General features: G+C 37.2%; 1 long non-coding RNA gene across 2 annotated transcripts in view; it reads left to right on the top strand.

Annotated features, from left to right (window-relative positions):
- LOC308069788 overlaps positions 1–26,730 on the top strand; it is a 188,923-nt gene that overhangs the window by 73,312 nt on the left and 88,881 nt on the right. Inside the window, exon 3 of one of the 2 annotated variants that reach the window (XR_013930513.1) lies at positions 214–281. This is a non-coding gene — a long non-coding RNA (uncharacterized lncRNA). Of the gene's footprint in view, positions 1–213; positions 5,080–26,730 lie in introns of those variants that run through there. The other variant, XR_013930514.1, reaches the window with a different exon arrangement.

Genomic DNA, 26,730 nt, shown 5'->3' with positions numbered 1-26,730 from the left:
ATTTTTACTTTCCCTTTAATGAAATTACCAGGTAAATTTTTCCATGTTTCTTCCACACTGTTTATCTGTAGCTTTTAAAGTATAGATATTGGTGTTGTAAATGCAAAACCTATGAAAACCAAAAAAAAATGGTTCTGAACATTAGCTAAGCATACTACTTACAGTCCTCGAGAGAAATGTTTTTTTAAAGTATTGTCTTTTTTTTTTTTTCAGGTTCTGTAGGAAAAAAAGCAGTGTATGGAAGAGTCAGCCAGAGACCGACAGACTTCAGCTCAAACAAGGTACTACTTTGTGAGTTACATGAGTTAAAGCCATATTTTTGACTTTAAAGTCAATTTCTGAAGACAAAACACTGTTACAGTTTTTGGAATGCTACTGATTTTTCTGTGTTTGGAAAAAGTTTAGACTTTTTCCTTGCGTTTTCTTTCACTGATCCAAGTGAATTCAGTGAGACTTCTGTTTATTTTTAAATATTTGTATTACAAAGATGTCTGACTTAAAGGTAAGCATTCTGCTAACGAACACAATGTAGATTGCAAATATTTCCAAAATGCACGATTCAAACTGTTCCTATAGATATCAGTGTTTTACCATGTGTGGGATAATAGATAAATACCATTTTAGGTTGCAATAGTCATATCAAAATGCACTAGAATCACCATAATCCAAAGGACAAATCACAGACTGTCTCTCCTAGGGAGAATTATATCAATGTTACATTTTATTAATTTAACTTAAAAGCCTTGTCTATATAAATGCTAGTATGACCAGGATAATATATGTGGGTTTTGAGTCCTACCTTAGCAAGATAAAATTGAAAGGTACCAATGGGAGACAGAACACTGTGGGTGTGGTGGCATAAAACACAATGATGATGGCTTGGTAAAAAATGAAAATAGCCTTTGAAATATGCTAACTGTGTTCACAGATTTCTTCTTCCTGGCTTTCTCTGTATTCGTCCTCAGAGCTTTAGTTAGTTGTATAGATTTTAAGCATACTTTAGGTTTTGAGCTCCAAATACTCTTATTGACTTAATTTTAAAGGTTGGGAAGGCTGAATTAACTTACTCCTCAATACTTGCCAACCCTGAAATGATTAATTAAATAGGTCTGCACTTTTTGTCAGTTTAGGTTTTGTCACCTGGTTTTGGACAGGACTGACTTGAAGTGGATGTTAGTCTCTATAGACCTAGAGGTTATGGCTCTGCATGAAGACAAGGGAAGGACTGAAATTTGGTGTGAGTGGATACTGATCCACACTTAATTTTATTCTTTCTGTTGTGCTCAGAACATGTACAGTGCTGGCAGTTTGTTAAAAAAGAAAATATAAAAATCATGGTTGATATTCTTTACAGTCTTTTTCAAAAATTTGATGCAAAAATGTAGACATGGTCTAGAATAACAGTCACTGGATATATTCCTTTATTCTATTATTCATCTGTTTCAGAAGATATTTGTTTTTAAAGCCAAAGCCCCCTAAGTCTTCACAAAATAGGATGTTAAGATGAACTCCTCATGTCTCAAAATATTTTGGAAAGCTGTGTCACAATTATTTTGCTTTTTTGTTGTTGTTGTTACAGGCTAATGAAAAATGGCCTTTACAAATCATTACTATGACCCTTTTTTAATTTTAGCCTTGTTTACTTTTGTCTTGGTATATGTTTCTTCCCCATAGGTGTAATATATCTGTATAAATTTTAGCAGGTCTTGATATCGCCCCTATGATACTACCCAAGTAAATGGAAAAGTAGCTTATAAGAAAAACATGGAAAAAGTCTGTCTTCATAAATAGCTGCAGAAAATGTTTGCAAAAGCTAGGAAGGATAGAGCAATAACACTGTAAGATAAATCTATATCCATATAGATTAGCTCATTAAGATAATTGAGCTTAAGAACAGAAGAATGCGCAGGGTTCAGCTAAGCCTAGTATCCTTTTCCTCAAAGGGAAACCAGTATCAAATGAGAGTAGGAACAGAGCACCCTGTTCCTATTTGGACATAATGGTGTCCAAAGATGGTTACCCGGACTCAAACAACTTCAAGATAGTGAATCTAGGATTCAGAAGTTCTCAGCAGATTTTTCTTCCATGAGTTTCTACTTGGCTGTCTAAGATATGTTATTTTAAATGAATAGTGGCTTATGAGATTTATGTTAGAATGTATGCACTCTTGAAAGTGATAGGAGTATTTCACTGCAGTGTATACATAGTTACCATAATCTTTCCTAAATTTCTTTTTATAAATGCTTAATTCCCACACTTATATTTCAGGAATGACAAACAGGCAGATAATGATTCATGGATCCGTTTAATTGTCCAGGGCAGAATTATGCTGTAGCTTCCCCAGATTTGTTATTTTCTTCATATCTTACACCTATTTTCAGATCGTGAGGGTCATGAATGGATTTTTTTGTGTGTGTGGACCATGTTCTGTGGTGTTAATTAGAATGAGCACATGCCACAAATGGGGTAATTTAGCTTGTATACAATTTGAAAGCAGATTTTTAAGCAATGACTGTTTTTTGGCATGGAATGCATAAGAACATATGGCCATGTGACTGAATGTAAAGAGCTAATTTAGAATGTAACCTTTCTTACCTTGTCCTAGAACCAGGGTGAGAAACCAGTCATAGGCTTGCATATGTTAAGGCTATAAGTGACTACTGTGATTATCTAATCTGACCTTTTGTGTTAATGTGAGCTGTTGAACTCCCCTGCATGCTGCCTTTAAATCCAACACCTTTACTTGAATTAGACTAGGTACTACTGTTTTCAACCTATCCAATCACAATTTTCAAGTGTGCAGTGATGGAGAATCCCAGGTAATCTATTAATGCCTCTTACAATAATAAATGTATCTCTTATTTCTGATCTGAATACGCCTAGCTTCAGGTTCAGTTATTTCAGCCTTTTTCTATCTTTACTTACCATGTTGAAGAGTTTTTTCTACAATCAAATTCTGCTCTCCCAGCGGGTCCCTCTACACCATGACAAAAGTATCCCTTAGCCACACCTCTAAGCAACTTTTTAAATTTTTAATTCAAAATCTGAAGTATCTTTTTTTATTCCTCTCTAAATCTTTTCAGTTTTCCCACATTCTTATTAAAAGATGGATATCAGAATTGTATGTAGCATTCCAGCAAGAATTTCTCTGTAAAGAAATCCAAAAATCGAAATACCTCTTTATGTCTTAGTATTTCTCTGCTTTAGAGCATGTAGCTCTTTGAAAAATGGGAGATTGAGTGCAGACTCACTGCAACAGATTCAATCTGATGCCTGCAAATGGGTATGAAAATTCTGCTCTTAGCTGCAACTTCACTGCTGAAGAAAGATAGACACAATTCATTGCCTTTATCAGAAACTTCAAGACATTGGAAACCTGTACTAATATCTGAGGTCTTCAAAGATTTGCTGTATCTATGGTTTTGGTGACGGGTCTACAACAGTATTATGAAAGATACAATCTTGCTGGACTCTTGAAAGAAGGCAAGAAAAGAACCTAAAGGGAAGGAAATGTCAAAAAAGTTGGTACCAAGGATGTGAGCTTTGCACAGTGATTAAAGTTGGCAAAACATTATAGCAATGGTGATACATTTGCTTGCTCTGTCTGTGTTTGATTACATCCTCTTAGCATCAGTGAAAGCTTGATATCTGGGTGTACTCCAGGACAGCACTAGATGGTAGCTTAATGGCTTTGGTAAATTTTGTTCCTTTCAATCCTGTTCTTTTCATCTTTGCCAGATTAAGGATCACAAAGCAGGGATAAAGGATGAAAAAGCCTGCTTTCTCCATATTTTGTTCACATGTTAAACTTTGTGTCTGCCCTCCTAGTGTTTCTGTATTGACTTGTATCCCTCTCAGCTGTCATTCTCTGTTCAAAGTCTGATTGGAATCCTGGACTGAAGTCAACTGTTTAGGGACAAGGCTAATTCAAACTCAGTTTTTAGGCTTGCTGCCTTTGAAAACCATGCTGTATGAGACAACCAGCAGTCTTTGAGCATCTTGAGTCAGGTGGAGCAGGCATTCTGCATGGCGGGCCTTGTGGTTGCTCTGATAGTCATTTTTCTAACTCTTCTCTTGAGCTCAAGGTCTGTACTTTCACAGAGTTTTCTACTCAGTCAGTCCCATTCGTTACCTTAGTTGTGTTTCACTGTGCATTGTCCTAACTTCTCTGATTTCTCTCTGTGATATTTCATCATTTACCTCTCCATGGTTTTGTCACCTTTGTCTTCACAGTAACAACTTATGGATATTTTATCAATCTGTTGACAATTTTTTTAAAATAATAGATCTTTATAAAGCAGTATCTTCAGCATTTGCACTTGAAACTCAGTCTCTTGACAATTATAATTCAACAGTTAAAATTTTACTATAAGACTATTATAATTGGATGGGTTTTAATTTATTGCCAGTTACATACTTTTGGATGTAAGCCTGGTTTTTGGCTGTATTCAGCTAGTTTTACAGGCTACAGTAAAGCTTATATTGGATTCGGAAGAAGGAAAGCAGGCTTATGGCAAGGGCTTCTGAAAACCCTCCATCATAAGGAAAATGTAAGTGGCTAGAACTTTTGTTTCATTTAAGTGGCAAACACAAGAAACTGTAATAAATACAGATTACCTGAATAAATCAAAGTCAGGATGATTCTGTTGAAGTGCAAATCTGCTGTCATAAAAATTCCTATAAAATTATCTAATTTCCATAAGCAGGTTTTCTATTGGATAATGATTTATTCATCTAATGTTTCTCCAGAGATTTTAGCTAGCTGCAAGAGCAGATCTCTTGAATAAAAATAAATCCTTATTGTTTCTAGTTTCTTCAGAAAAGGGTGCTATTGTTCTCCAGAGTTGCTAGGAGAATAAATGTTTTCTTTCTATTGTACTTCTGTTTCAGAAAAAACAGAAATGTTAGAGGAAGGTTCACAATCCTATTTAACAAATTTAACAAAACCATGTTGGTTTACTCGGCAAATCAGATGATCTTTTCCACGCATGGTCTTGCAGTGGGCTGAGTCAGGCCTCTGGAATGTCATCAAGTAATTACACAGGTCTTGAACTCTTCATCTTGGCTCTCATCTTTTTGGGGGGGAAAAAAAAGGGATGGCTTACTGTTATTGGACATATATTTTCATTTTGGAGGCAAGGCTCTCCTGGCTTCCTGTTCTCTCCCACTTGTACCCTCTCTGTTGCACAAAGTCCATTTCTGCTTTTCAGTAACAAGAGGGGCTGCTGGACACTGTGAAATCTGTAATGCATTCATGTCCGTTTGAACTCAGTCTTCTCAGCTGTGTGGTCCATGGGTTGTTAGGGGCCATATATCAATTTATGTAATTGTTTCACCTCTCCAAGGTGTGAGAGAGGGATCTTTTAGATGTTCTGAAAATGTACAGTTATAATTGTGTTCCTGTAAAACTATCAGAATTAATAAGAACTGCTCTTTTCTTTCAAACTATTGCTTTCCTCTCCTGCAAAGCAGAGTATTGTATAAAATAAGGGACAGGTAAAAGTTTGGGTTTGATACTTGAAACTGTCGTTTTAATTCTGCAAGTCCATATCATTCTTACTGAGTGACAGAGGGAAGGACAAAAAAGTATGCCAAAGAGAAATCACTGAAAGTAGAACTAATAGTTGTGTTTAGGAAAGAAAGTATGGTTGTAGGCTCCAGCTGTCTCTGCTACTGCCTGTGTAGTCAATTAGATTACAGATACATAATTGATAGAAGGCCAGTCTGTTATTTAACTTGAAAACTAGACAAAATATGTAAAGATTTATGATAGAAAACCAAGAAATAATTTGAAAAACAGAGGATGTTATGAACGGTTAATAAAACATGGCCTGGGAGAAGGGATAAGATGCCAAAAATAGATCAAGCTAAGAAGTAATATAAGTTCAAGGAGTACCAAATGGTTAATGAAACTAAACAGAAAATTACTTGAACTGTGCGTGAACCTATCCTAAATAGCATACTAAAAGATCCACCCTTGAGCAAAGAAACCCCCTCTCCCTACTAACAGAGCCCCTTCCTCACAGAACATGCCTGGTGAAAAAAACGCCACCACTGCACCTTTAAATGGAGATGAGGTTTGTATGAACCAATGAGAATTAGGTTTATCTAAATGTAGTTGTAAACAGTTGTTCAAAGTATATTAAAGTATACAAAATGTTTTACTGTGTGTTAAGAGGTGAGCTTACTTTTGTGGATTACCACCCAGCGCTCTACTTTGCACAAACTAGAATAAAAGGTAGAAATACATCATCTTGGTGTGTGAATTGGTGCTGCACAACGGGTAGTGGACTTGCTTATGGGACAACACCTGCAATAAAATATAAAGGACAGTTTTTCTTAATTCTGTTGGCATTTGGTATTTTTTTCTCTATATATTATTCTCCTGGTGTTAACAATGTATGTTTTAAGCATTTAGTCAGAAGCTTACTAAAAGGATTTAAGTAATACTTCTATGATCCATAAGTGCAGACAAGAATGAATTAGGATATTTCATCTCTCAGGAAAACAGTAGGTGGGCTTAATAATTATCATAAGGAGTATTGGTGACATGTTAAGTTTTCATGCTTTTGAAAAGAGGGAAGCAAACCTGAAGATTTTAATGAAAACACTACATACTTTGCCAGGTGCCATCCTGCAATTTTATTGAACAAGCTGCAAACAAACTGCCCCTTAAAGGCAGAGGCTAGCTGGGGTGTTATTCAGATCTGTTTGCAGGCAGAATATCATTCCAGTATTTCCAGGTGGCTGAAAAAAAGCAGAAGCATATCCACCTATCTCATTCTTCAAGATGAGATAATCCACTTTCTTGTTCTTAAAGCCACAAGTTATTTTTTTTCAGAGGACTGTTCTGCAAAGCAGCACACGGTTATGATAGATGATGGAACTAAGTAACTGTCTTTGCTATTAAAGCACAAGCAGTATGTGGAGGATGATATGGGTATATGTGGCCACTGAATTGCACAGTGTAACCTGCACATAAGCTGAGGTAATAATGTCAGTGAGCAGTACAGCTGTTTATAAAAAAATTCCAAGCTGCTGCAGATAACGTTATGACCATGCTATGGGTATGGCAGAACATCAGTAGCAGTTGCTGAAACAAGAAATAAGTTGAAATAAGATAATCCTGAGGCTATATGCAGTCATTGTTATGGTCATCTTTTGAATTGGGCATTTCTAAAAGTTACAGCAAATATTTTCTCCAGCAAGCCCCTGCATTGTGCAGTGCAGCACTCCTACCACAATCTAGCTCATTGTCACAAGAATGGTTCAGACTGCTGTGTCTTAACTCAAGTGACTAATCTCTTTTCTGGAATGTCATGTCCAGGAAAAGTTTCACGATGAAACATTTAATTTCCATAGAATGTTTGGCTATCTTGTCAAAGTAGTGGTCTTGCTACTGTGAGCAATGAATCTTCACGTGACTAATAGAGGCAGTTTTTTATTCTAGGTCAGGGCAGAGAAGCCATCTGGAAGCTTGTGTCAGACATTTGGAGAGGTGCTTGTGAAAACCACCTTCTCAGTCTGAAATCTGGGTACAGTGAGAAACACTTGTACGTTCTGTACTCATAGGGACAACATTTTTTTTCCCTTTTTTACGCTGTTTTGAAAAGCTTGCATCTTCAAAACTTTTGTCGCAGAATTTTAGATGCTTTTGAAAGCTGAGTATTGGATATTTCATCTAATTGCTTATTGTCTTAAAGGTAATATCCAAGTCTATGTGGAAAGGTTTACTGACTACTTTACATTTTAGTTATGCAATGGAAATGGAATCGAAGTGATGCATATGCAATTGCTTCAGCACTGGCATATATTAAAAAACCATGGCAGATTTTCTTCTTATGCTGAGTTTGAGACACCCAGATCTTAACAACAGGAAGATGTTGAGCTGGATAGCTTGCTGCTAAAGAGCACTAGACTGTTAGGTCATAAATGTAATCTTTTTTTTAGTATTTCTTAAAACAAAAAGTGCTTTCTTGTACAAATAATTTAAAAGAAATGGGGTATGATCAGGCTTCACGGTTTGAATGCCATGTAGAAAAAATCCAAGTAATCTTTGCAGTCAAACTCAACTTAGAATGTGTTTTTTTGTGTATATTTGGTGCTCAATGGGTACAGTAGGAAGTGTCTGACTTGAATTATGTAGATTTAAATATGTAGACAGCATTGAAATGAAGGCAAAAGTTTTTTTCCACTATTTTTTTGATTAAGAGCAGTGTTGTCATGGGATGTTGTATATAATGAGAAATATTATTGCAACGATGTGCTTCCTATTATATAAATCATTTGTGCTACCTACATGACCTTCCTTCTAATAAAACTTAATTTTTAGAGACAGAATTGGTGCAACTTCTCAGTACCTTTCATTGTACTGTTAAAAAAGAAATCATACAAAAACTTTGCTTATTTTATCTGTATGATCTCCTGGGGCTCTTTTGTGTTTCTTGGAACCTGTACCCTTATAGTCCTTGTATATGGCTTAGTAATACTGTTTAGCTTTTATGTTCTACATCACCTTCATGGCTTGTTAGTGTGTTAGCTAACTGGAGATTTGGCTGTGCCCAAATGGAGTCAAATGCTTTTTATGTTTTCAGTCAATGTTCACTCTGAGTTGTGGGCTAAGCGATTTGCATGAGTGGAGATGTGTGTGCGCACACTGAGAATGCCTCAAAGTGAATTCCAGCTTATAGTGCAGACTATGACTGACAGTGATTTCTAGGAAATAATTTGAAAGAGATGAAAATATTTTGGACAGTCAAAAACTTTTTGAAATTGTTGTATGACCCCAGATTGGATGAGTTTTCTGTGGTTGGATAGTATTTTGGTTGACTGTAGTCTCCATTCTGTTCCTCCACAGTCTCTTTCTGTGAAAAGTAAGGATGACCCAAATTTGCCAAGAACATTGGGTACAGGGGGGAAGCCCTTATTTACTCAGTAGTTGTTAGAAGACACAGTTTTTGGAACAGGATTTATGCTGTACATCTGATTGTGTGCAGTATGTAGCTGAATGGTCTTTATTGTGTTAGTAGTGTTATGAAAAAAAATAATCTTCTGGTAATAGTAATAAATTATTTTGAGCCATACAACATGGGAACAGATCTAAGGTTGTGATGTTTAAAATGTAGCTTTGACCAGTTTTGCAACACAGTTTTACCACCACCACACTCTTCTATTGAAATGGGTGGATATTAGCTATGCCTGTTGCATAAAACCCTTCAGAACAATAATCATCCTCTCCGCTAATTTTAAATTGTCTTTGTGTTGGTCTGTGTCTCTGGTGCATTTGCCTGTGGGGAAGGGGAGATATTGTGTTCTCCAGCTGGTGTGTGCAGCGGCTGGATCCAATCTAGGTAGCTGCAGGCTGTGTACAGTGGGAGGGTAGATGAAACAGGAGGTGACTGAGCAGTAGCACTCTGGGCACATGGCGAAGGGGCTGCTGGGCACACCAGCTGGTGACAAGGCTCACTAGAGGGCAAGGATTGGGTCTTTTAGGCACAGCGGGGCATCTGTGCCGTTCGAGGTTCACCACTGCCCCATGGAAATGTATGTGGGGAGTCTTTTTGCTGTAAAATGTAAAGAGCACTGATGTAGTGGGAGGAGGTTAAGTACTCCTTTCAAGTTGCTGAAAAGGAGAGTAAGCAATGCAGTTTTACCTGTTCTGAAACAAAAATGACATTTTATTATTGAACCGTATGTCAATATTCTTTCACTGTATTACTGGTTTTGACAAGAAAAGAAGCTGGAATTGGTGCTGATTTCTAACAAGCTGAAAATACTGGAAAGGGGTTGGATTAGCTGTGTTAAGGTGATGCCGGAAGAGGACGTTTGGTTCCTGTTCTTGCTTTTTTCTTAAAAAATAAATAAAACTATCTGCTTAGCTGGCCTTTAAAAACTAATAATTAAAAATCATTAAACTCTAGGTGTAACAGAACTTAGAAAAATCATCCTATGTAGAGCTAGATAGCCTAGATATAATACCTATTATCTTTGCACCAAATGGGACAACAACATACAGAACCGATCCTCTGTGTGCAATAGTAAATAAAATAAGCAGTATATATTGGCTGCTGGGGAGGAAAAAGAGAAAGGATGGAAAATCTTGTGGTGTTGATTTTAGTCCTGTGGCATACTTTGCTTTTCCCAGAAGGTATTGACCACCTCCATTTCTGTATATGTGGTATCTTAAAGATAGAAGCCATCGAGCTAATAAGTTTTAACTATTCACTGCCAAATTGCAAGCTTTAGGATTGTTTCTTTCAGATTTTTAAAAAAATCCCTCACATTGTTTTCCAAAATTATGTAGAACATTTTTTTGACTGCAGTGCTTAAACAGCTTACATTTTCTCCTAATTTCTCCTAATGATTTTACTGTTCTAATTAAAGCTACTTATGAAACTTACTATATTAATACAGGCCACACAAAAATGAGAACCTCTGAATTACCCTTTTTTTCCTATTTAATCTTTCGTGTTTGGTAAGCGAAGGCTTGTACTAAGGCGTGACTATGGGTAACTTGGAACCCCCGGCAATGTGACAATGAATCAGTCACCCCTCTGCTTTGCCGCACCTGCCTTCCAGGTCAGTGGTGAGCAAATCCACAACAGTTTCCCTGCTGGCTTCAGGAGAACTGTTGTACTCCCATTAGCATGCTGAATCTTGGTTTCTGTCAAATTGTTCTCAGAACTGCCGGGTTGTAACAATGATGGGACAGCATAAGAGAAACATCATGGTTTTGATGCCAAAAACTTCTCTTTTTTTTTGTGTGTGTACCTTTTAAAGCTAAAGGGTAAGCACTATGGAAACCTCTATTTTGGATGACACAATGAACATGAAGTCTGGTGACTTAGCAAGCAAGAGAGCATCTGGTACTAGGTACTTCTAAGAAAGATGCAAACCCATCTGTACTAGGCAACTGTGAAGGAACCAAGCCCAAGAGACAATGTTCTTCAGAGCTCCAGTAGGAAGTATTGAACTTCAGCCTTGAAGCATCAAGGCTGCTTTCTCTTCCTTCTCTTCTCTTGCTCATCTGCTTAATATTCAATGCTTGATCTCTTGTGGTTCAGGTAAGAAAAAACCAAACACTGTTGAAACTTTGCTAACTGTCAGCAAAAGTTTGCGGTAATGGGTTGGTTAACTGTGAATGGTACCATGAGCATTACAGAAAGCAACAACAGGAGGGGAGACATGTTTGCTCCTGCTTCACTGAAAACATTGATGAGGACAGTGACTGTGTTAGTAACAAAGCAGCATTAGCCAGAGGGAAAAAACCAAAGAGATGTATCTGTTTTAACCTGTTTAGAACTGATGAGATAACACTAGGAAAATTAATTATTAAATATAATTTTCAAAAAACACTTGCCTTTTGGGGCTGGTTTTACTGCTACAAAGTTGGCTTGTATATTGTAAACAGTTCTTTGCTATAACCTAGAATTAATCATCTGTTTCTTGGAGCTATTGCACTAAGTACAAAAATGAATACACAAACACAGATGAAGAAATATTGGCATTCATTAGTAATGTATTGTGCAGCTCTTATACAGCACCAATGGCAAAATTCCAGCAACAAAAGCTTTGGTGCTTCTGAGCTTCCTGTTATTTCTGAGGGAAATTAATTGTGGCTATTTAGTGCAGGAGACTTGTATTTAAAGACTGCAATAGCCATGAGGATTGTGTGAAGTATGTGGGAGTAGGAAGCATCTATCTACTAAGTGTATAGATTATTACCCACGACATGCACACAAGATGATTTTTAGACTATTGGGCTCACGGTTTCTGTTAAATATTTTGATTTTTCATTGGGCATGTGTCAGCAGAAATGTGATTCATATCCTCTAATTCATGTCTCCCATCAGAAGAGCAGACTGATGGTGCTCTACAGGAGCCTGTGTCTTTACCTCCCTGCAAAAATGCTATCACATTCCAAGTCTCTCTTAAATCCTCAGGTTTGTGCTATTTAGAGTTGTGGTTTTCTTTGCCTGTTGTTTCAAGGCCTGTATACTGTCTTAGTTGTCTGTCACCTTTTGGCAGTACTACAGAAACACACCGCAGTATTTGGAAAGGTGCACCCCTCTTCCCAACTCCCTTACCCTCCAAAAAAGGGGAAAGAACCCCCAACAAACAATGAGAGAAGGAGGAAATAATTAGTATTGGAAAACTCTAGTTCTAGAAAGACCTGAAGGACACATCCTTCCCTAAGTGGCTTAACTACCAATGGTGGTTATGTGGCTCATAAAAGGCATATGCTTCAGAACAATAACCTTCCACAGCAGTTACTACAGAAACCTGTGTCACTGTTATGCAAGCAGACACCTACACTGAACCAGGGCACCATCCTTGTTTGCAAAACAACACTGAGCTCATGGGTTTCAAAGCATTCAGGGGACCTATTAGTTTAGATTGAGCACTGACAGCTTTTTTCAGCACTTATGTACTAACCAGATGCTGAGCCAGAGTCAGGGGGACCTGGAGAGGCAGTCTGATCTCCTCTCTGGGTGTGTATGTAGAAAAAAAACTACTGGCTAACAATGAGTCCTAGTGGTGTCACCAGAACTTGAAGTGAAAATTATTTTCTTTTTTACTTTTAGAATAGGTCTGTATCTGGTAGCAGTAAGACGAGTTTGCTTAACAAACTTCTACACTGTGCTGAAGGAGTCTTGTCTGTGGTGAAGTGGCAATTAATGTAGTCCTGACCGTCTCTGGTGGGGCTGTCACTTGGACAGCTGGATTTGGCATTTGTAAAGGGATCCCTTCCTATGTCATGGAAACTCCTTAAACAGAAGGGCTTTTCCTGTCACTGCTGATCTGGGGGAAGTCTGAACTTGGGTGGCAGGTCTAAGAGGTTCCTCTGGGAATCTGCAGTCCATTTTCAGAGTATCTTTTTCAGTCAAGAGTAGAAAAAAAAGTCAAAAGAGAGGAGAAATAGTGCCAGTACTGTGAACTGAATTGTTGGCACAGATTGACTGAAGTGATGTAAGCATAATGAATCTATAAATTAAGACAATTAGTAGAGGGAGAATTTTTTTTTTTGTAAAGACTGTAAAAATGTCAGCAAATGTTCTGGGGAAAACAAACTGATATAAAAAAACCCACAACAACAATCAGGCTTTCTTATTTATCTTCTGGGAATTTTATTTTGTTACTCACTACTTTTTCCCCTCACTTCAGCACATTTTTGAGGAGTACAGTCTTAAAACAAATGTGTCCTGCTGTTGCTGTTTATCATTTAAGGGTACTGTAATCCTGAGAGGAATAAAAAGGAAATAAAGGGAATCAGTCCTCTTTATCATTCACATATAAGACAGGGTCTTTTTCAGATTTTTGCCCGTGACATTCTACAATCTACTAATTGTTATACATGTGCATTGTGATGATAATTGAGGTCTCATTTAAATGACAAAACCAACAATCCACATACTAGAAAATTCCTATGTTAGGGGTAGGTCTGGTTAAGAATTACAGAGTGGAAAATGCTGATAGATCAAGCTCAGCATCAGTTTTCAAAACATTTTTAATTAATGCTAGATACACTGAATCAAAAGAAGGAAGGAGGATGACTTGAAGGACATCAGGAAAAGTTTGTGGGAGTGCTATTAAGTGCTCACCTGCAGAATTAAGAGGGAACAACGTTGAATGGAGTAGCTAGCTGGAGTGAGATGCTGGTTGTGGGGGGGAGGGGGTTGTTGTTTTTCTTCTCCAATTTATCTGCCTCAGCTTCATCGGAAGAGCTGAAAAAATTCTGCCTAAAAAACAGTAGAGGAAGAGCTGCAAATTCTTCCTTTTCTGTCGTCTTGGCTCTGTTCATGGAATAAAAACTAGGCAGACTCCACGAACTCTTAAGACCCTATTTTATCTTCTGTCTCTGGCTGTTTTGCCTTTCTAAGAGCCTTGAAAGGACCCTGGACCCTCAGAGATTAGAAGTAAGTCTGTGCTTATGCTGTGGTACAGTTCATGGAGAACTCTTTGCCCTGCTACCCCAATCATCTTGTTCCGGAGGCCTTCTGAAGCATGGTACTACTATTTTTTTTCTTTTATCTTTTTTCTTTTTTTTTTCTTGTTTCCGAGTTTTCAAACGTAAACTAGATGTCCTGGACAGCAGGACTGGTACCTTTTGACTAGTAGTTAAAACCCCAAAGTTGGGAAGTACTCCTGGGTCCTTCACTGCTTGCAAGTAGTGTAAGAGCCTCTATCTTTCTCTACCAAAACATGTTTTGTAATACAGATTATTAATTTTGGAGCACAGAAATAATACTGAACAACTTGTTAAGTATGGAAATAGAGATCAAAACAAATTAGCTGGGCATCTTGCCGAGGTAGGAAGTTAAATAGATTATAGATATAGCATTATTAATTACTATCAAATCTCCTTTAGTGCTTTGTGCCATATGGATCATGATACATCTTCCCTTTGCCTCTTGTTCTTGTCATTATCTCTCAATTTCCTTTTCCCTTTCTAATGTTTGCAAATGATTGTGTTCCTCTGAAAAGATTAAAAATGGCTTAATCATATTGAGGGAAAATACTAAATCCTTTTCACTTTAATAGCAGTGAAATTAAATATAGGAAATAGCTTTAATTGGCAGGTAAGAATTGCTTACATCAAATAACCTTTATCTGATGGAAGAAAGATCAGTAAAGTGGTCCTAATTAATTCTATGGATGGTTTATTTCATCAGATCAGTAAAACAGTGCTTTAGCTGTATCTTAATTAGCATTTTATGTTCTATAGAAATATGCAGAAATGTGCTTGAATATTTCAATTTAATGTATTTTTTGAACAATGTCCCCCACAAAAAACACAGAAGTATAGTGGAGGAGTTCAGAGTAAGGTAATTTGAATGTGTTAAAACAATAAAACTTGTGTTTTGGCATTGGAGAAACTTGCTTAATTCATCTGTGTCCCTATTTTTTAATCTGTACAACTTTAATTGTACTGTGTGGTTGCAATTTTGCTCCATGCTAGAATATTTTATGTATAAATAATTCTACCTATTTAAAAACAAAACCAAATAACTCCAAATCTCTTTCTTTTCTAAATTAAAGGAGCAAAAATATGATGAAATTTCCAAAACTTTATGGTTTTGAATAATATGCACAGGAAGAGGCATCCTTTACTCACCAGTATGAGTTTTTCTATTGGAACCTAACAGCATCCTTGAGTTTTGCTGTTTCATGGATAATCCTCTTATAGCTGCTCTTCCATGGAAAGCTGGAGATCAGGCTCTCACCTTTACCTTTTCTGCCATAATTTTTAACCTCCATAAGATTCATGAGATTTTTGAAACATAAAGAGAAAATCTGGAACCACGTAAAATGAACCACAGTCAGCTTATCACAGAGTTTGCAGACATGCAGCTGTTTCTTGTTACAAAATATATTTTTATCATTTCTGTAAAACATATCTAGATTTAATTCTCTAGGACGCAAGGGAAGAAGGTAGAACATGTGTAATTGCAGGACTTTTATATATACACAGACATGCTTCCCTCAGAAGGTCTCATATTAAAACATTAGACACTGCAAGGTACACCACTACTAACTTCTGTCTCTTTCTGTGCAGTCTATGCACTTATGATGAAAATTAGCACTTCCCTCAAAAAGTGGAAGACCAGAAATTACGTGGAAGAAAGTACATGCTGGAAACCAAGAAGAATTATTGTTTACTGAGTGAAAAACCATACCTTCCCAAATCTTGTATATAGTCAGGGAAGCAGTAGCTCCTGTGAAGTGAGATGTAAAAGAAGTAGCAAGGCAGTTAAATAATTAGAAAGGGTGGGGAATGTTTTTGAAGGAGTGAAAGCACTGCATAGGAATAGAGGACCAAGTGATAGGAATATTTGGCAGTACTGTGCAGCACAGACCGGGGTTTGGAATGATACCAGAAAGCCTTCCCAAACCATTACAAAACCACTTGTATAACAATGTTACAGAAAAGCACGCCACAGATAGAGGAAACAAGAGGAAGTTAAGACCATAGAGGACATTATGCCTTTGTTCCCTTACACAATATTTTGAATTCTGCTGTAGTGTTTGAGGCTTGGAATTTAGAAACTGTAGTACCCAGGACTATTGTATCTTTGTAAGTTTTCTGTATAAACATGGTATATATTTTTTAATCAGGATCAATAGGTTGCTGATGGCAAGTGTAGATTGGAGTGGTCAGGTAGGCTTTTGAAATTTGTCATATGGTAAAAAATATATATAAACACAACATTCAGGTAGGGGATGCAAAGAACTTATAAACCATGTTCTCTTGTGTTATTTTTGAGCGTGGTTAAGATCTATCTGTGCATATAAAGTATCATCTTCACATCAAGAACTATCTTTTTGTATTAATTCAACAGACTTTAAAACAGGATTTGTGTTCATAAATAGACCAGCATATTAGTAGCATTAGAGGTACTTATTGATCTGGAAAGATCAATGTCTGGAGGCTGAACACTTATCTGTGCTTCAAGAATATTTTTCTTTCACTGGAGATTTGGATTATTATCAGCCTGAATAAATGTCTAAATTCCTGTCCCACCTTTGGTTGTTGGTTTGTTTTTTTTTAATTTTCTTCTCCCACAATTTTTGAAAGAAGGTGGTAAAATGATATGAAGGTTTCTCACACTTTGTCTTGTTTAGCTTAATCAAGTGTCTTTGGCCACTGCTAGGTAGGAGTCATGTACTGGCACTTGTTTGCTCCTCCACATCAGGTCTTGATCATATGAAATCCTGTGTCACCATCCACACTTCCATGGCTTACTGTAAAAATATAAGAGTTATGTATTATGTAATGCCTGTATTCTCCCAAGCAAAGTAAATATTAATTAAAAGTAGGAAAGAACACATTAAGTTAATGGACAATGAAAGCTTTTAGGCCTTCTGTTTCTTGGTTTAATTTTAAAAAACAAAAAGGAAACATGGAAATTGCACGTCCAACGTAAATGTAAGGAAAATAATTATAATATGTGTTTATTTCTAATTCAGTACACTTCAGTCCATCAGAAATGCTTTTACTGTAAGTGAAAGTACATAATTACTGCTCTGCTGTTCTGATTACTCATTACAACACAGACTGTTACAAGGAGAAGAGATCATTTGGCTGTCAAGATTTAGTCAGTCATTAGTACGTTGCCTTTATTTTGATACAGAATGTTTTACTGTAAGCTGCTAGAAGTACATTATATGCACCACTGCATTTCCTAAACAGAGAATCAATTATAACTGCCATTATCTTGTACACTTTCCTGTTGTAAGTGGACACTAATTATATTCCACCGAGTAATATTTTCTTATTATTCATTCTTTCTGTCATACCTAGATATGCACAAGCACTACATAATGGAAAGGTCACAAGTACTACATCAGTAAGAACTGAGATATGAGGTGAAGCATAGGTGTTCATTTCTGATTAATTATGGTAATATAATTCCATACTGACTGCTCAGTGTCAGAACCTATTACAAAGAATTCAGTCTGTATATAATGAAACTATATAAAAGGGTAGATTTTTTTTTTTTAAAAAAACAAAGCTTTGGTGATATGTAAATGTGTCTGGTTCTTACAGAGTGTTTTGTTTCTGGGTTTGGTTCCTCTTCAGTGTAAAGGTCCCATAGAGGTATATAAGTAATTCTGTGATTTCTTTTGAATGGAAATAACAGTCCTGTACTTGAGTGCTCTTCTAGAGCTCTTTGATACCAGCTGGTGATATCAGCTATGCTCAAACACCCTTGATTTGTAAATTCAGAACAGTTTTTCCTTGGCATAAACTAATATGGTTCTGGTGGCTCAAAATTTCGATTGAGCCTGAAGTATTCAAATTAAACAACTGTATTTTTCCACATTAGGAAATTTGATTTTCAAGTACCCTTATAAATTGCAAAGTAGTAATGTCCAGGGTTAGTCAGGGTTTTTTTAGGATAGCCTGACCCTTAGAGTTTTCCATGAAAGGACCAGCTTAGTAGGAGAAAGAGTTCTAGTCTAGAGAAAGGGGTATGTGATCATGCTGGGCTGTGCTTATGACAAACAGGATAGAAAAATGTAAATACATTTGAAAATCATAATCTAGTACTGTGGTACACTGAACTAAAATCTGCTGTCAAATTTGTGTCTCCAGAATATGCTATTCATTTATCCAGTGAGATGGCCTCTTAGGACTGCTCAGCAAACCATGGTGCATTACACTTTGGGCAGGTTTTGTCTCTTGATACTGCAATAAAGAGAGGAATGAGATTAGCTAATGGTGTTGGACACAAATGTACGCATGGGAAATCCAGCCCTTATTACTGGAGCTGTTGTGGTGATCAAGGACCTGCCTGGAGGAGGGAGTTGTTCAGTAGAGCACTTGATTATGCAACAGAAGTAAACCCTCTCCCAAAGCCTGCTGCACCACTGGGTACTTGTGCAGATTAGTGACGGAACTGGGAGGGGCGGAGGGGGAGGCAGGGGAGGTCAGGGAGTGCTGTTTCCTTGTGTTCAAGGCTTTAGAGTGATACAGACCCTTGTTATATGGGCATATATGGGTCTTCATGAAGTTTCACAGGTATTTTAACTCTTCCATGTGGTGTACTTTCTGTTCAATGTGAATTTGGTCTTGTCTATATGTTTTCCTTCAAGACTCTTAAGTTTATCAGAGGTAGAGTTAAGGCTTTTCTTTAATTTTTTTTTATTATTATTTCAGGAGTAAGCTGTGACAAAGCAATCTACAAAGTATTTAGCGCTGTGCATTTAGCACATTGACTGCTTCACTCAGATATTGTCAGGCATTTGTTGGCATAATACCAGCAAATTCAGTTCGGCTTTGTTGATGTGTTTTTCCACTCAGTAACCAGGAATAGAAATACATAATTTCCAAGTGTGGAAGAATACTCACAGCAACTGAAAGTCTTCAAAAACTGTGAGAATAGATGCTTGTGAGAGTGCCTGGGGAAGGAATGAAATGCCTGCAGCATGTTGTTTGTGCTGTCTTTCTGTTTAAAGAACTACAGCCAACCAGTTAGGAAGCAGAAGCAATGGTATAGCTCAAGTGATCAGTCTGAAAAATGGGTTACAAATAGCATGAATAGCGGTTGTTTGACATAAAAGTTGCAGTGGATTGTTATATAAATTTTTATCTGTTGAGTGTTAGTGGAATAACTCTGGGTATCAAACTTCTAACAACATGGTTTGCTCATGATTAGTTTGTGAACAGAAAAATGACTTATGTTGGTTATGTAAAAGGTGAATACTTCTGGCAGAGGCATTTTTTTTCAAACTGCCTCACCATTTTTCAGGTATTAGTTTAAGCAGTATCTAATCAGATATCTGCATAACTCCTTATGGCAGTAAGAGAACTGATGGCTTCTCATTCTGTTGGCTGTCTGAAAAGACAGCTAGACCCACATGAGGATTCAGCATCCTGAGTCATGTCTAACATTTTTATGGTTGTCTCGTTAATCTTTATCATAATCTTCCAAGATTATATTCAGTTCCATCTTGAATAATATTCAGTTTAGATTGAGGTTAAAAAGGGGTCAGTTAGCACTTAAAATCTGTACTAAATTTGTTTCTGATCAATCGTACTTTAAACTATCAGTAGGAAGCCATAGCATGCATACCACAGGAAGGGTGAGCATCCTTTATTATTAAAACCAGAACGGTTGTTGTTTATCCAAATGCAACATAGTGTGGTCAAGGTAGTATGGTGACATCACTCTGGTGAAAATGTCAAGGAGCTATCCTGTTTTGCATGTGTGCTGTACCTTAATTTGTGTTTTACATTTTCCTGGATGCTGTTTAACACTGTAGAATATCCAGTTTTTATTTGCCACAGAGTCTCACAGTTTCGTTGCTTCCTACCCCGACACGTGGCTGCGAAGAGCAGAATCGAAAGGCTAGTGGCAAGTTACGTGGCTGACTGTTTAGTATAATACTCTCTTAAACCTGATTCACAGACTTCCAGAGATAAATCTCCAGGTATTCTGAAAATTTTAGTCTGTATATACCCCACTCTTAGTGCGGTGTTTTTCTGGTGATTAAAGCAAGAAACTTTTGAACCAGAGCGAGACTTATGCATGTACACAAGAGAAAATGAGGACTCCTTAAACAGGATGGCAGTAGTCTACCAAAATGCCCTAGTACTGGGCAAAAACTCTGATAGATGTTAGTTTCACAGTAACTGGTGATCATTAAGAGTGTGGATCACTTTCTGTATTTTTTTTCCTTTCCATTTCTACAGCACTTCTAAAGTTGCCAGCAGATAACTGAACAATTCTTTCTAGCTATTCACATTGGATAAGTGGACAAATCTTATTATGCACATTTAACTTGTTCTCGTTTGTGATTAAGCTAGAAAGCACTTTTTTCCCTCTCTAAAACATTTGCTATCAAATGAGATTTAAAATGGAATCCATGTAAAGTAATTCACATAGCCTAGGAGATTATCCTGGGAAATTTCATCCGATGCTGGCTTCATCATCTTAAGCTTCACAACAGCATCGGTACCAGCATCTTAAAAGGCTATTTACAACTTCTAGTAACATCATACCTATATTAAGCAAAATGGAAATAATGGCCTAAACTGAGAAAAACACTACATTTAAGTAGCTGTGCTATAAAGCATTATAAATGACATTCTTGATATTTTTGTGGCGAATGTTTCCTCAAAGCAATGTTTAAGATAAGTAACACTTGCAAACAGATACAGTTGGTAGCATAATTTGTTTATTAGTTATAGTTTCAATTTCTGCTTAGATTCTCTGCATCTGTGCTCCAAAACGCTAATGATAGTGGTTTAAAAATAGATTTTGGATTGGAATAGAAGTACTGTCAGGAAAAAGGGTTTATTTTGCTCTCTGAGTTCTACAGTAGAGGTTAGTGGTGTGCTGTGACAAGTTCTCCAGATAGTGAATCTCTCAAAGCAAGGGGTCTTGATTTTGTGTTGTATTCTAGTATCTGCACAATCTGCCTGATAAACAATCAAAAATAATTTACCCACTGTAAGTGTATCTTCTAGCCAAAGATTTTTTTTTGGTCAAATTCGGAGTGGAACAAACAAAGGTTGCAGTTCCTCAGCAGTCTGAAATTGTGAGGCTATTGATACGTAACTCAGCATTAGGAAAGAACCTGAGAGTGCTAAAAAGTATGCCCCATTGAACTGTGACTTCATCTTGCTTATAGAATAGTCCTGAAAAACGTATTTCAAGTATTCTTCAGAACAAAAAAAAAAAAAAAAAAAGGATTCTCAAGAAAGATATAAGAAACTGTGAGAAGATCTTTACCCTTTATGCTAAAGCTACAAAGTATGGATTGCTCTGGATCTAACAGGCCATAATACAGGAATTCTTGGAGAGCATCCTGTGGCATATATAAAAGGTGGGACAATGTCTGCTCAGATAAGAGACAGCATTGATACTGTTGGCATATGAGCATAGAGATATTTAAAAAAATGGTAGGTGAAACAACAAAGCATAACTAAGGCTGCTATAATGAAGAGTAAAATCAGAAGAGAGGGAGAATTTGAGGGGAGGAAAAAGGATCAAAATCAGTTTCAACTGAACAAGCCAGAAGAGACTTCATTAGTATTAGAAGAAATAAGAAAATTAAGAGATGTGCAGGTCTATTATTCAATAGAGGAGGGGGATAAATTATGGTCTCTGTAAAGAGTTCAGGGGAGTTAAACTGCTAACAGTTGGTCCTTCTCCTTTTAAAGAAGAGTGGGAGTGCAACTCGGTCAGCACAGTCCTAGACACCAAGACTCAGTAGGATCAAACCCCATATACTGCCAGTTGCTTTTTTTCCCTATAGGCGCATCAGCTGAGGTTTTGTTTTCAACACACTGGTTCCCAGTCCTGACAAAGTAGTAGCTCTGTCAGTGCAGGAGTGCTAATCTGTCTGACAGCTCTCATGCAGGACAGTTGGCATGTCTGAATTTTGCATCAGCATGACCTGGAATGAAATACCAAAAATGGGCAAATGTCTAACAGAATGGAATTAATTGAAACTGAGTTTGCAATCTGTTTTCCTTGGAAAAAAGGAGTTTTTACCACTGTAGTAAAGTATGTTGGTTGGTTTCTTTAAAATACATAACTAATGAACTTGCATATGGTATCCCATAAAACTTTTCCATTTCAGGGATCATTGTTAATACCCAAGTAGGTCACACATCTCCTATCAGCCTCATAGTAGCTGAGGTGTTTTCTTAGTGTGTCCGTGGAGTTTTGAAAGCAGGTTTTCCACTTTGTTCTATTTAAAATGAAAGTTCTCAAGTCTTCACAATAAGATTTGTGATCAATACTCTGCAAAGGTGAGCATGATATAAAGTGAAAAAGTAATGTGTCCGAAAAATAGGGTCCCCAGCTTCTTTCCCTGTCTCAGTCATATTTCCACACATCTATTTTAAACTTAAAGCCATACCCTTTCAGTCTTTAATGCTGATACTACATTTTCCTGATGTTTAAAGTATACTGGTTTTACTGAAAAAAAAAAAAAAAAAAAAAAAAAAAAGAAAAGAAAAAAAAGGAATAAGAATTATCTGAGTACTCATTTAAAAAAAACATGGTGGAAAAATTATCCCAGTGTACAAAGACTACTGTAAGATTTCAATATCATTGTATCAGATGCTTTTCAGAGGAAATGTTGACGTGGTCAGATGCTCTTGGGATGTCAGTTTTCTGCTCATGCTCTGAACTAAGGAAAAGTCAGTCAGTCCCAACCCGGAAATCAAGCCATTTTGCTATCTGGTGTGAAATGTGTTTATCAAACTAATACTAATGATGGCTTGTGCTCAGTCTGTGTGAGGAGAACTAGAGTAATTAGTCAGTGCATGCATGTGGCCATGGAGATGAGCTCTAAATATGAAAGTTGGAGTAACTGTTGTGGTTTAACCCCAGCTGGCCAGCTAAGGACCACCCAGCTGCTCCCTCACTCTCCCTCAGTGGGATAGGGGAGAGAATCGGAAGAGTAAAAGCAGGAAAAAAATTATGGCTTGAGATAAAGAAGGTTTAATAAGTAAAGCAAAAGCCATGCACACAGGCAAAGGAAAACAAAGAATTTGTTCACCATTTCCTGCGAACAGACAGGTGTTCAGCCATCCCCAGGGAAGCAGGGCTCCATCGCACATAATGGTTACTCGGGAAGACAGATGCCATCACCCTGGATGTCCCCCACTTCCTCCAGCTTTCTATGCTTAGCATGATGCCATATGGTATGGGATATCCTTTCAGTCAGTTGTCAGGTCAGCTGTTCTGGCTCTGACCCCTCCTAACTTCTTGTGCACCCCCAGCCTACTTGCTGGTGAGGCAGTGTGAGGAGCAGAAAAGGCCTTGGCTCTGTGTAAGCACTGCTAAGCAATAACTGAAACACCCTTGAATTATCAACGCTGATTTCAGCACAAATCCAGAACATAGTCTGTACTAGCTACCATGAAGGAAACTAACACTGTTCCATCCCAAACCAGCACAGCCATGCAACAGCGAAAACAAAAATGCATAACTAAGTACTCAGGAGCAGCAAAAGCTGTCAAGGCAGAAGTCAGAAAGGCCAAGGCTAAAGATAATTAAAAACAAACAAACAAAAGAAACTCAACCAACAAACAACCCTAAAGCATTTCTATTAATATACTTAAATTAAGAAGAAAAACAAAGCCCAAATATAAGCCCAAGTGTGTTCTGTAAAAAGAACTAGTGAAAAAAGACTGAAACAGTAAATACTGTTTTCATGTGAGTCATTACAACATATTTTGGCTATATGCTTAATGAAAATAGAGTTAATGAGGAGATAGAAGTGCAGGTCAAAATATGAAATGGTAAAGAATGGTGAAGTTCAAGTCAGCAGGGTCAGAACCAAGAAGTTCTCCCTAAGGCACTTGAGAACGGGTCAATCTAATGAATTTCCATAGGAAACATGGTTTCTATTTGTTTAAAGGACATGGGTAAATTTGCAGCTGGTAATTTTGACTGATTTCTGGGGAATTTGTGTGCTGGATTATTACCCACTTGGTTGTTATGTAGCTTCAGCATAGTATGGCAGTAAAGTTAAATACAAGCAAGATGGATCCATGAACATCAGGTCACAAGAAATATATTACCCCCACCCACCCCTTTTTTTACTGGTCTTGTAGTCTTGTCTGTCTCTCCCTCCCAAAAGTGGCAAATGGCCATTTTAGCAAAGGGGTGAAGTTACTAGAAGTGTCCTATGAGAATATCTTCTGGGAATTTTGTTCAATGTATTTATAACTCAGCTAAAAAATGAGGTTGATAGGTAAAGCAAAAATATTTACAATTGAATAAAAAGGTCAATATAGTCCAACATAAAGCTGTTTGGGAATAACTGCAGAACTATTTTTTGACACTGAATGACTACATGGAAAAATGGCAGATAAAATCCAGTTTCGATAAATGCAAAAAAACTATCCCAGGAAAAATAACTTTAAATGCATGTACTATGATAAGTTTTACGTTAGCTATTCCCATTCAGAAGGGAGATCTTTAAGGTCACTGAGAGAAGTTCACTGCAAATAACATCTGTGTGCTCAGCCACAATGAAAAGGCAAATAGACTCATAAAATTATTAGGGGGAAAAAAGGAGAACAAAATAGAAAACGTTTTTATGCCATCTATAAATCTAAGCTTTGCTAGTGCATTGACTACGATGTATAGTTCTGGTCACTCCTTGGAAAAGGACATAGAGAAAGCAATTATAGAGAAGGGCAGCAAAGGCAATGAGAGGTAGGGAATGACTTTCATGTACAGATCTAATTAGGCCCACCCTTATGAATTGTAAAGGAAATACAACTGGGATACACAGAGGGCACGCGGGGAATTTCTCTTCACTAATTCTCATGGCAGTCAGTAGTGCTGAGCACTGCTGTATTCAGTTATGCCTTTCTCTTTCCTTCAGTTGGAATTGAGTGTGGATATAATCTCTATGAATGTACATGCCTCAGTCCACACAAATTTCACTCATTTAAGCATCATTATATGGGATAGGATTATAATTTTCACTCATTTAAGCATCATTATATTTAGGTAGGATTATAATTTTAAAGACACATCTTATGGTTGTTACTGAATGTCTTTATTAAAAGTGAGCTCTGCTAGGTATTTTAATAGTGCTCTTAGTGCTCCTGAGCCATGACTCACAGCTCTCTACATGGAACTTGATGTTGTGGTCAATGTTATGGTTTTGTGTAATGACCATATTGTGCCTCAAAAGAGGACTGAGTCCAAGAAGAAGAGACATTAGCTAATTTTTGAGTTCTACTTTGTCAAATGTCTCTTTATCCTTACCAGTAAACTCTGTTGTGTGGGTTTGGTTGGGGTGTTTTTTTGGCAATAAAACAGAAATTGTGATATTTTTGGCATTGGGTACTATAGTGGTTTAAACAGGAAAGATTGATGCACTATAGGAATAGAAGAAAATGTATCTTGTGGGTTAAATAGCTAAATTAGTAAAATAAGATTTAATTTGATTACTTTTTTATAAGGGATAAGGATAATTGTTCTTGCTTCATCTTCTGGGGTAATAGTGACTGACTACTGTTCTGTCATTTAGAGTTTAGTCTTCTATAACAATGCTGGTAATAAAATGTTTTTACTTGTGATGTGAGTGGCACAGCCTTACCTTGCAAAACCTTCTGCCTTCCCCACTGATTCCCCAGCTTTGGTTATTGAATATAACAGTCACCTGGGAACTGCAGATTGCAAAGATCTGTGCCTGAGCCTGTTTCAATGTCTGTTATACCACACTGGAAAAGTGTCAACCTCCATCATTAATGCAAAAAAGGCACTGAATGCTTCAAGTTTCTCTGCTTTGCTATAGTTATTTAGTCTTTTTTTTCCCCTGAAATCAAGTTTGCTACACTTCTGTGAAGGTAATTCTAGATAGAATAGTTCTGTGCTCTGTTCCTTGAATAAGGATAGGAAACTGTGATTTTTCTCAGATGAAGAACCAAAATATGATGGCTTTTATATTTCAGTGCCTGGGCTAGAGGTTTGGCAGAACAGTGTTGGAGACATGCCTTTTCTGACAGTAAGGAAGGTCTGCATGCACACACTGGAAGTTGAATAATTGTTGATTTAATGCTCTCAAGAGTGATGGGATCTCATAGAAAAAAAGCAACACAAATTTGACCGTACCTTTAAAGTTTCAATTTGATTTGAAATGGTGAGCATGAGGATGAATCAGGACTTTCTGCTTCAAGGACTCAGCTTTACTTCACTGTTTCAGAGGATTTGGTTAGGCTTAACTTGTTTGATTTAGCATAATACTAATTTACATTAAATGGCAGGGAACAGGCAAAATGGGTACAACAAACCTCTCACAGATGATTCATTTACTTTCACCTTTTGCAACAATCAACATATAAACTGATCATATCTATTCTTTCCTGTTTAGTTTTGTTTCTGTGACATTTAGGTTAATTACTCTTAATCAGCTAGTATGTGGGGAAAATGCTTTCATTCACACATTTTTCCATTTAGCAGAGCAACAAGCAAAGTGCTATGCAAAGCTGGGTGAAAGAGAAAAGGAAATAGGTGTGGTGCAATTGACATGATGGAGGAAAGGGATGCCATCCAGAGGGATCTTGACAAGCTTGAGAAGTGGGTCCATGTGAACCTCATGAAGTACAACAAGGCCTAGAGCAAGGTCCTGCACATGGGTTGGGACAATCCCAAACACATATACAGGCTCGGTGGAGAATGGACTGAGAGCAGCCCTGAGGAGAGATACTCAGCAGGGGGTGGGTAGGTGTTGGTTGATGAGGAGTTC

This window comes from Falco punctatus, assembly GCF_963210335.1.
Source record: "Falco punctatus genome assembly, chromosome: 9".
Classification (NCBI taxonomy): Eukaryota; Metazoa; Chordata; class Aves; order Falconiformes; family Falconidae; genus Falco; species Falco punctatus.
Note: the sequence above shows the minus strand (reverse complement) of the source record. Positions and strands in the feature narration are given on the sequence as shown.